The sequence below is a fragment of the Myotis myotis genome, unplaced genomic scaffold, assembly GCF_014108235.1.
Source record: "Myotis myotis isolate mMyoMyo1 unplaced genomic scaffold, mMyoMyo1.p scaffold_m19_p_2, whole genome shotgun sequence".
Taxonomy (NCBI): Eukaryota; Metazoa; Chordata; class Mammalia; order Chiroptera; family Vespertilionidae; genus Myotis; species Myotis myotis.
This window is the reverse complement of record NW_023416324.1, coordinates 85,611,212-85,622,377: the sequence shown is the minus strand read 5'-3', so window position 1 is coordinate 85,622,377 and position 11,166 is coordinate 85,611,212.

Here is an 11,166-nt window from a genome sequence, read left to right as displayed (position 1 = left end):
CCCAACAGCCCCAACCCGCTTTCCCGTTCAGTCTCTGACCTGGGAACCGAGGTAGACGGCCTGCCAGGGTGCACCAGGCGCACTGCAAGTGCGAGAGGCTGTTTTCACACTCAAGCACTGGGGGCATCTACAGAGTCTTCCCATGGCTCTCCTCCCCCTCGAAACTTTGTTGCCGGGAGTCTCCACCGGAGATGGGTGGGAGGAGGAGTGCAAGGCCCGATGATAGGGCCAGTCTGGATAGGTCCCGCGCACCTGGATGCCCGCGGTGGGGACAGGTCCCCCTCCTGCCCTTCCCGCCGGCCCACGAGATTCAAGGCAGTCCCGGGCCTCGCGGATCCGAGTCAGCAACCCCCAGGGCTGCTTCAGCGTCGGATCCCAGATCAAAGTTGTTTTTTCAGTAGGTGAAGAGGTTCACTTCTGGCTTCTCGGTTTGGTCTTCCACCGCAGAGAGCCCAACACACGCACACAATTGCACACTCTTACACGCATACTTCCATTTAAGGTTCACCCTCTTTTCCTACTGTCACCATTCCCGCCCCTCCCCCACTCCTCTGTTGCTTTCCAGCTCTTTATCTTTTCCACTAAAAACTTTTTACCCGAAGAAGAACGGGGGCGTTGATGGTTCTGGGATGGGTAACTGAGGTTTGGGCTGGGGTTTGCTTTCCCATGACAGATAAAATCGCTCAAGTGATTTCACCGCTGCTTCTAATTAGAAGGGAGCTTTAAAAGAAGCCACAGGATTGGGGCTCCCCGGCAGGAACCACACCTGGCTGGGAGGGAGGCGAGGGCGAGGAGCTTAGCCTCAGGCTGCGCTCGCTGCCCAACAGTGGCAGCTACCTCCCGACAGCCAAGAGATCCAGTTGTCCAGGGATGGGGCCTGGGCCGACTGGAAGCCACCCAGTTACCCTCCCAGCTGCCATCGCAGGGATGGAGAGGTGAACAAAGAACCGGTGTCGAATCATCTTCTCGGACATGTCAGACAAATGTGTGTAAAAGGTCAGCTCCGCTCTGAGAAGTGGAGGTTTGTCCCCACCCCGAGACCTTCTCTTTCCAACCCTGCGTTCCTGCCTACCCAGATGGTCTTGCACCCTCTTGGCGATGCCAGGGGTGGTGTGGCGGTGTCTCTCCAAGGAGTCACCGAGTCGCCGAGGCATTTTAATCATCTCTGGGCTGAGAGACTTTCTTGCTGCTGCAAGATTTGAAACTATCTTGAACCTCCCTAGGACATTGCTCAACAAGTTTGGCCTTTGTTTGTTTATGTGTGTGTGTGTTTGTGAGATTTTTAAGTAATTAAAATCACAGCGTTTTTAACTCATAAGCGTCTATACTTCACTTCCCCGACTTTCCCCAGACGGTCGAAATAGGTTGGTAAAATCCAAATGCTTCCCAGTCCAAGACTGTTCCGGGGATGCGCCCGTTGTTCTTCCAGATTCCGGCTGGAGGCGCTGTGCTCTCTTAAAAATGAGCACGGTTTCCAGGCTTTTCTCACCCATGGTGGAACAAAAGCTGAAGGGACCTGGGACCCAGATGGCTGGGTCAGGCTGAGCCTGGGAAAGACCGGAGGGTTGTGCCAGGGCCGGGTGGAGCGTTTAGAGTGCCATCTCCAACTCTGGTACTTTTCAGAGGGAGTGGGGAGGACATGGAGTGCGGGAAAGAAGAGGCAAAGCTGTTATTGCAGTTAAGTGCGAAGCCAAGCCGCCGCTCAGGTTGGATGGCAGTGGACAGGAAGATTTGGAAGGAAGCAGCCCAGGCCTTGGGCTTCAGAGCCCTTGGTGTCTGCTCAGGTGCTAATGCAGGGCCCGGTTGGGGTGGGGGCGCGGGAGAGAACGGAGGAGGGACTCCGGGACTCTGAGACCGGTGGGGAGCTAGAACTGAGTTTTGGAATAGGACCACTGAGGTTCAAACTCAGCTCTGTCACGCTATAGTCTGAGTGATCTAGGGCAAATTATTGAACTTGTCTGAACCTTCACTTACTCATTTGTAAAATGGGTAATTTGTGGTGAGAATTCACGAGGAGAATGTGCACAAAGTGCTTAGCACAGCACCCGGCCCACCTTGTGCTCTCAAGAAAGGCTGCTGCGTGATCAAGAACAGGCTACTCCACCCATCCCCACCCTCACCCAAGACCCGTCCAGGTCCAGACAAGGTCAATGCCACTGCTACTTCCTTGGGCACACTGCAACCAGACATTGGGTCAACTGCACCTCCCACTATTGCCCCCTCAGGACCCTCATCTTCCCAGGTGTGTGCCCTCCCCCTTGCTCTCCAAACCCCACTTCACCCTTAAGGGCCTTTCCCCACCTTCCTTCATACTGCCTGACTCTATCACCTGGGGGCGGGGGTGCCATGGAAGGGGGAGCAGAGGGGAAGGAGACACTTTCCAACTTAATCCCGCGCCCAGGCACCTGTCCACCACTTTAGCTAGCCGCCGCACCCGGCTTCCCAGGCAGGCCCAAGACTACTTGATGACCTGCCTCAGCACCTAAGCAGTCTCCAGAACTTCAACATCTGGCCTCTTTTGAATCAGAGAAAACTTCAGCTTTTTTTTTTTTTTAAAGCTGGGTTAGGAGAAGAAGAGCAGAAGGAGGTCCCCCCCTCCACACACACACACATTCAAAGCAGGTTGCACAGCTAACAGGTCCTGAGACTCTTGACCCAATAGCAAACTTTTTTGTGCATCCTCAGTGCAGGTGACCTGAACTTCCTTAGGAGCTGGATGACTTGGTGTCAGATTGCGCAGAGTTTCCAGCTTCTGGTAATGCTGAGCTCAGACTCTCTGAGCCCCTGGTGTCCAGGGATATCGGGATCCATCTGCTCCTGTCACAGTAACACACACACACACACACACACACACACACACACACACACACACTTCTGGCTCCAACAGCCCCCAAGTTGCACTGGGAACAATCTTTCCTTTAGGGGGAAGCTGTACTTGAACCACATTCCCTGCGCTCCAGAACCTCCAGGACTCTTCCCCACCTTTTCATTCATCAAGTGCCAACTGCCTAGCGACCCCTTCAAGGCTCCTTAAGGCACTTGGAAGTCTAGACCAGAGCCCGAGCAATGGGTTAATGTGGAAGTTCATTATCATGGTGACCTAGACTTCACTTTCCCCTTAAAGGAGTCAGGGGTGATTGGACAGATAGAGTGACCACTCACTGAGCCCCAGCCTCTTCTCCTGCTCAAACACATCTTCCCACCCTTGGGCCTGAGAGAGCCTCAGTCAACTTTGGGTCTTCCTTGGGCCCCTCGGAGGAGTGAACTGGCCCCCACACTGGGAGCAGGGAAGGGAGAAGGTTGGACCACTTAGGGGAAAAGATGAGGGAAGTTGAGCCATGTCTTGGCACACCAGGAGCTGAAGCTCTCACCGAGAGAGCGATTCCTCCAGAGCACAAAAGCCTGATGACGCTCCAATTGGATTAGGGCAAAGGAATAGGGTTACAGTTAGCACAGAAGAAAAAAGCCAAACCTTGAACCAAGGGGGCCCAAGGAGAGTGCAGAAGGGAGACCCAAGACCCTGACGTGTGTTCACTAGTGCCTCCCAGGCATGTTCGTTCAAACTGGGAGTTCTGGATCACAGAGGACAGAAGGCCCGAGGAGGCCGGGAGGACCAAGGGTCGAAAACCTAGCGATGCCCTGGAGGCGGGAGAACCAAGATCCCGCTCGCTCCGTGCGACCCCTCATGGGCAGCCCGGGTCTGTCCCGGCCCCAGGCGACAGGTGCAGCCACAGCCTCAGCCGCCCGCTGTGCCAGGGCGGGCGGCCGGCCGTGCACTGGTGCGGAACCACTATCGGAACGAGTTTGCGCTTCTGTTTACAAAGCAATCCTGCCATCAAAAGAGGAACAAAATCACCACTTATCACACCCTGTCATAAAGTAATCTGCCCGGAGGGAAACCCTAGCGAAGAACCGCGCGGAGTTGGGGGAGGAGTGGCAGAAGAGGAAAGGGGAACTCTCCCAGCTGCTTTTCAGAGTAAATGGCTTGAACACGCTGCGCGTACCTCCAGGCCCGGGAAGGGCAGGGGACAGCCCCAGCGCTGCTGGCGCGGGGTGTGACCCGGGAGCCCAGCCTGACACTGCGCGGGACAGGACGAGGAATTGCTCTCTTGGCCCTATGAGATCCACCCATCTTCAGCTCCCACTGCAATGTTTCTTTTCTAGTGTTTTCAAAGACGCTCCTCTCCCTCTCCCCCCAATAAATGCGCAGAAGGGGGAGAGGAATGAGGTCTTGGAAACAAAGTTTCCTTTTGAACCTGCCAGAGCACTGCAGGGCCCAAAGGACAGTCTCGGGAGTTCCTAACCAGTAGGGGAGGGTTTTGCTCCCCTTAATCCCCATGTATTCCCCACGCAATTGTTCTTGGGGAAGAGGGTAGTAAACAGGTGGGCCAGGAAATGAGGGAAAGGCAGAAGTCCTTGGAAATTATAAGCAGTCTCCGTGGGGACCCAGTCCCTTTGGGTTATCTCCATCCCAGTCCTGGCTTGTCTAGAGTGAGGTTCTAAACCCTTAAGGCAGCCAAAGCCACACACGGGGGGCAGGGGAGGGGGCCTTCTGTGAGTTCCTTTAGGTGCAGATGGCTCTGTCCCTCATTGTTCTGGGGAAGAAGGAAGAGATCTTTCCCATCCTCATCCCTTTCTCCTCCCACCATTTCTGTAAAGACCTTTCTAGCCTTGGTATCAGCAATCCACCACCTCATATAACCAGAGTTTGGGTTTATGCAAGAGCCATCCTGGACATCCAATACTGTTTCCCCTGCCCCACTCTTTTAACCAAGGGCAAGATTTCCCCTGAAGTATACATTAATGTGCTTGGCAAGTTTGGATGCAAGTGCCTGCCATCCAGTCTGGATTTAGGACTCTCGGTCTCCATAACTCCAGCATGAATAAGCTGCAATCACTAACCCTGAGCGATTACTTTGGTTTCTAATTGACAGACTGAGCTGGGATGTTTGAAGAGGCATCCATACATGGGAAGCAGAATTATTAATATTGCATCATCATTTGTGTTTTTCCAGGCCTTGGGGGAATTGTTTCATCCTTTATAATTCCTGTATAGTTGATGAAAGCAAAGAGTCCAACTTCTGTCTGTGTCGCTGTGCAAAACATATGTAAAGTGAGGGTCTTTCTTTTATAAAAACTGGGGAGCTAGATCCAAAGCTGTCAGAATAGCCAAGAGCAGGATGGGAAAGATCCTGGTCCCCCCTCCTCTTACAAAAGCTGTCTTGGGGCAATGCATGACTTGGGGCAGTGACATTCAAACATTGCTGTATATCAGAATCCCTAAAGAGTTTTAAAATGCTAATGCCCAAGTGGACCCAAACATAACTTTTTTTTTTTAAGTATCCCAAGTAAGTGCACTGTGCAGCCATATTTGAGAACCAATGGCTTAGGGCAGTGGTTCTCAAAGTGTGGTCCAGGGACCAGCAAGATCAACATCACCTGGGCATTTATTAGAAATGCAAATTCTCACGGCCCACACTAGCACTCCCGAAAGCTCCGAGGGTGGGGCCCAGAGATCAATATTTTAATCAGCCCTCCCAGAGAGGTGGGTGCAAGCTCAAATTTGAGCACCACAGACCTGGGGACATGCGAGCCTCTATCTGAGGTAGAGTTTGGGGGTTGGCTTTCTAATCTGCAGCTCTTCTTCACCTTTAGCCGCGTGAAAAGCGTGAGACCTCAGCTTTACCTGCGCATCCTTTGGGAAAGCAGAGCGTGTCTCGGTCCTCGGTATGAAGAGGTGTAAATCTCTCCCGCAAGTGCCCCGCATTAGAATCAACCAACTTGACAAGTTCAACGTCACTGCCAAGCCAGAGCCCACACACTCAGCGCTTGCCCTCCTCTCTGCGGCGGTGGCGTTTTCACGGGATACAGCTTTAGAACCACTTGCGGCCAGACAGAACTTGTACTCAGCCTCTGAGCTACGGCCTTCTTCCACCCCCCACCCCCACCCCCCAGGCCCTCCCGCCCTCTCCCCCCGCTCCCAACTCCTCGAACCCTACGAGGCGTCTCAGCTCGCTCGTTCAGGCCACGTCCTTGGAACTTGTCCTCTGAATCTGAAGTCCGAAAACAGAACCATCCAGCTGTGGACTCTCCCCGCCCGGGAAGAGGGCCATCCCCGCCCTCCGCTGCATCCTCCCCCAACTGGTGGAGTTAAGTGTGCGGACCAGGTGCGCACCCGGCCGCAGCGCCCTCTCCATCGCCGTCGCCCCCCACCCGCCGCCCCAGGGCCACTCTGCCGCCCCGGGGAGACGGGGCGCGGGGTGGGCGGTGGAGCAGCTCCGGGGCAGCGAGGGTGCCTTTCCCTGGAGCGGCCGGGCGGTGCCGTCCCGGCTGCAGACTCGCGGCCCTGGGGCTGCACACGCAGTGGCCCCTCGGGCGGGTAATGCCTCGGGGGTGGGCCCCGGGTGGGGCCGGGTCACCTTTCGGGCCGCACGTGTCGTTCCCTGGAAACGGCGTCGCCCGGCTAACAGGTGGGCGTCGCTCCCGGGGCGGGGAGGGGCGCGCGGGCTCCGGCGTGGCCGCCGCTTTGCGCGGCTCGCTCGGTCGGCTCTGGTGGCGGAGCCGGGGCCTCGCGTTGCGACCGGAGGGAGGGCGCCCGGGCCGGGCGGACCGTCCCCGCTGCGCGCAGGCCCTGGGCGGGAGGGAGCTCTGGCGCCAAACCGGGCGGTGGGGGCGGGGGTGCCGACGGGGCTCATTCGCATTCAGCACAGAGGCTGGCGGAGACAGAGCGTCTCCGAAAGGGATGCAAGTCTCCAGAAAGTCTGGAAGGGAAGCCTCACAGCTCGCTGCTCTGCAGAGCCCGCGCGGCGGCGGCGGCCGGTCCCGTGCCCTCTGCGCCGGCCTGGAATGTCGCCCCGTCTCCCGCGGCCCCGCGGGCGGTGGATCGACTCCCGCCGGCTCCGTGCACTTTCGGTTTGCCTGGGTCGGCAGCGCGGGACGGGCTGGGCGCGTGCTCGGAGACTTTCTCGAGGAGCAGGCGCCTTGGTTTAGAAATCGGAGGGGAGGCCCTATTCTAAACGTGGAGCTCGCTTTGCCTTCCTGCCTCCCCCACGGAAGCTCGCGAGGATGCTCCTCCGGACCCTCCGGCTCCGGGTTCCCCTGCTTCCCACCCGACCGCAGGGCAACCCCGGTTGCCAGTAAAACCCGTGGGACGTCCATGTTTTAATACCTTATACTTCCTTAATAACGTAGCCTTACTGCGTTTGCACGTGATGCTGAAAGGCTCGCTCTACACTGAGGGGGCTCCGGTTAAATACATATTTTCAAAACCGCTTAAATACATCTTTTCTCTTTGCATTTTTTTTTTTTGAGCAGTTAAGCAACCATGATACAAAGTTCAGGTTAAGTCACACGTGCATATTGTGGGGCTGTGCAAGATTATTTGATCAAAGACCTCAAAATGACAGGCCAGCTACCTCTGGATTTCCCAGTACATATTCAAAAATAAAAAATGCGTGAATCATGTTTCTCAAGTCTAGAGAGTTTTCATTTTTAAGTCATTAACCTACCCCCCCCCCCCCAATAAAACAATACTTAACATGGGTCTGGGACCTCGGGGAGGTATTATTCAAAGGGCATTGTGTGTTTCCGTATTTATTTCAACATAACAAGTTGCATTCAAAATTTAAGTCGACAACTTAACAAGGTTACATCAAGTACATGAGGTTTTAAAAAAATTGACATGGCACATGTCACTTCATCTGTTTCCAAACTCAAAATGTATTCATGCTGAATATTACAATGTAAATTGTACAGCCTTTCTAATTAGAAAATTTTAGCCCTAATGTTGTGGACATAAGCATCACACAATTTTCCTTTGAAGAGTGGTGCCGAGAAGAATGAAAAGGAAGTTTTTTCTTGGGAAGTGATTAAAAACAAACACCAGAACTTGACAATTTATACACACAGTTCCCTTTTTTACTTGACTCTCCTCTTTGGAGAATTACTACTCAAAACACCAAAGTTACAGGATACTAAGTTAACTGTGGTCTTCAGTTTAAATATTTTATTTCTACTTCTGAAAAACTGGCTTTCATTTGTCTCAGGAACTTTTAGAGACAAAGTCAGCTAAGACACTTAGTTGAATAAATAATGAGACAAAAGCATTTGACTACTTTCAATTTCCATTTAACTTACAATTTTTAAATTTTTAAACTATAGTTTGAGTGAACCTCTCAAGTGTACTGAATAGAGGGAACATACCTAAAAACCGCTTAAATACATATTTTCTTTTTGCATTTTTCTGAGCACTTAAGCAACCATTATGTAAAGTTCTGGTTAAGTAAAACATGAAAAATACACACCCAGTTTACATATTCTTATTATATTCCAATATTAGTACAACCTGCTCCCCACCCCCTGAATATTGACAAGATTTTAAAACTCTTTTTTTCTTTTCTTTTACTACCAGAAAGAGAAGCTAACAACCAAAACTTTTTCAAACAACACAATTTCCTTGGCCTTGGCCCTTTTCCTGTGTCCCAGTGCCAAGATTAGAGAAGGAAAAATATGACTTGTTATGTCCAACAGCAGCCTGGCTCTAACCTCTCGAAGCAAGGGAATTCAGTGTTTTCCAGTGAATCCTGAAGAAGAAATTATGAGAAGCACAGAATTTTAGAGCCTTAGCACTCTCATCATAATGCCCACCACAGGCGTGTATTGAGACTGGCAATTCTCAGCTTGTTGGTGGTCAAAGGGGTCAAAACTAGGTGTCTAGGGTGGTGGTACTCCCCTCACCACACCAGTTCCATGCAATTTGTCCACAATACGAGGTACTGTGTCCTGGACTGTGCTCAGGATTAAAAGCCCAATTAAAATACCTATTGATTGAATGTAAGCCTAAAGCCTGGGTCAGCAAACTGCGGCTCAAGAGCCACATGTGGCTCTTTGGCCCCTTGAGTGTGGCTCTTCCTAAGCCTTAGGAGTACCCTAATTAAGTTAATAACAATGTACCTACCTATATAGTTTAAGTTTAAAAAATTTGGCTCTCAAAAGAAATTTCAATCATTGTACTGTTGATATTTGGCTCTGTTGACTAATGAGTTTGCCGACCACTGACCTAAAGCATCCATTTGCCTTAAAGAGGTTGGAATTGAAGATGATCTGGGTATCCATTGTTAATTGCAGATAGGAAATGTGCAGTGTTGATAGAAATGACCTTCAAAGCCTGGGTTCTGGATGATGCTCGAGAAATGTCTCTTGGGTTTAATGTTGATGTTTCATTGGTGACCGTTTCCCTGACTGAGTTCAGACTGAAAACTATAAGAAAATGTAAGCTTCCTGTCTGAATATACCTGTTACCTGTCTCTTTCATGTGTCTTGAACAATGCCTGGACATATGCTTAATATTTTATAACACAGAATTCCAGTGCAAGAATTCCATGTTTAGTAACAATTTGATAGAAGGAAAGCAGGAATGATCCTTCAGGAATCACTATTTGGAGTTATTAGAGAAGGATATGAATCAACTGACAGTAAGAAAGAAGACATCAAAGAATGAGGAAATAAAAAAATGAAGTAACTACCAAAGGGGACTGTTTTATTCATCAGTAATCATAATAATGAAAATGGGAAAGGCATTTTTCATCAATAAGCTGCCTTTACTTATTCCAGTCCATGTGACACAAAATCTCACTAACTTCTACAAGGAAGGTGTGGCTCAGTATTAACAAACATTCTGTAGACACACTTCCTATTTATAATGAATGTGTCTGATAATCTCTTAGTAGTGACACATTGGGGAGCATAATTAAGTCATGCTGACTACCACTTTCTTTGAAATACCCAGTACCTTGTTGATGCATATGGGTCATAAGCAAACTCAGTACTATCAAATAAACAAACCACCCCTTCCCCCAAATATCCCTTTTTCAAACATTTCCTAATGTGTATAGAGGGGTGGGCAAAAGTAGGTTTACAGTAATTAAGAAAGTAGGTCTACAATAATGAACAAATAACACAAGAATAAACTATTTCATGTACTCACAACTGTAAACCTACTTTTGCCTACCCCTGTATATAGCCTGTACAAGTTAGAACTGGAATTTTTTTTCTTAAACTTTTGCTGCCCCCACGTGTCCCTTTAGGAAAGTGAGTGTTAAATCGAAATTGTTTATTTAGCACCCCTTCTACAGTATTCACAGTTGAGATACATAGAACTACAATCAGAGAAAAACTAATTATTGTAAGAGCACCAGAGACAAGGTGAGAGAAAGGTGGAGAAAAGGTCTACTTTTGCCACAGATTCCTGATATAATCTCTGGTAATCACATAACTTCTCTGTGCCTCTTTCTCTTCCAATATTAAAATGGGTGGCAGGTTGGTGGGATGGGGAGAATGGGAGAGCCAGATGTTTTTAAAATATATTTTTATTGATTTCGGAGAGGAAGGGAGAGGGAGAGAGAGACAAAAACATCAGTGATGAGAATCATTTGGCTGCCTCCTGCATGCCCTCTACTGGGGATCGAACCTGCAGCCCTAGCATGTGCCTTTGACCAGAATCGAACCCGGGATCCTTCAGTTCACAGGCCAATGCTCTATCCATTGAGCTAAACCGGCTAGGGCGAGCCAGATTTTTTTTTTTTTTTTTTTTTTAGTCCCATCTAATATTTGTTTCCATCTAATTAATACTTGGTCATTCTCATTGAGGATAATAAAGCAGAAGTAGGTGCCGAAACCGGTTTGGCTCGGTGGATAGAGCGTCGGCCTGCGGACTGAAGGGTCCCAGGTTCGATTCCGGTCAAGGGCATGTACCTGGGTTGCGGGCACATCCCCAGTGGGAGATGTGCAGGAGGCGGCTGATCGATGTTTCTCTCTCATCGATGTTTCTGACTATCTCTTTCCCTTCCTCTCTGTAAAAAATCAATAAAATATATTTAAAATAAATAAATAAATAAATAAATAAATAAATAAAGCAGAAGTAGGAAAATCTAGGTATCCCATTGTCAGCTAAGTAAATTTGGAGGTATGCCAAAAGCTCATGAATGAATTTCCTGTTTCGTCATTGGAATCCATTACCTTGGTCCTCTGTCATGTTGACAAACCTGCTTCTCAAAGACTAAGTAGCTCTGAGCCTAACGAGAAAGAAGGAATTAATTTTCATTAATGACCAACGATATGTAGGGGAGTGTGACTTCAAAAATGAAAATCATCTTCCGTGTGTATAGT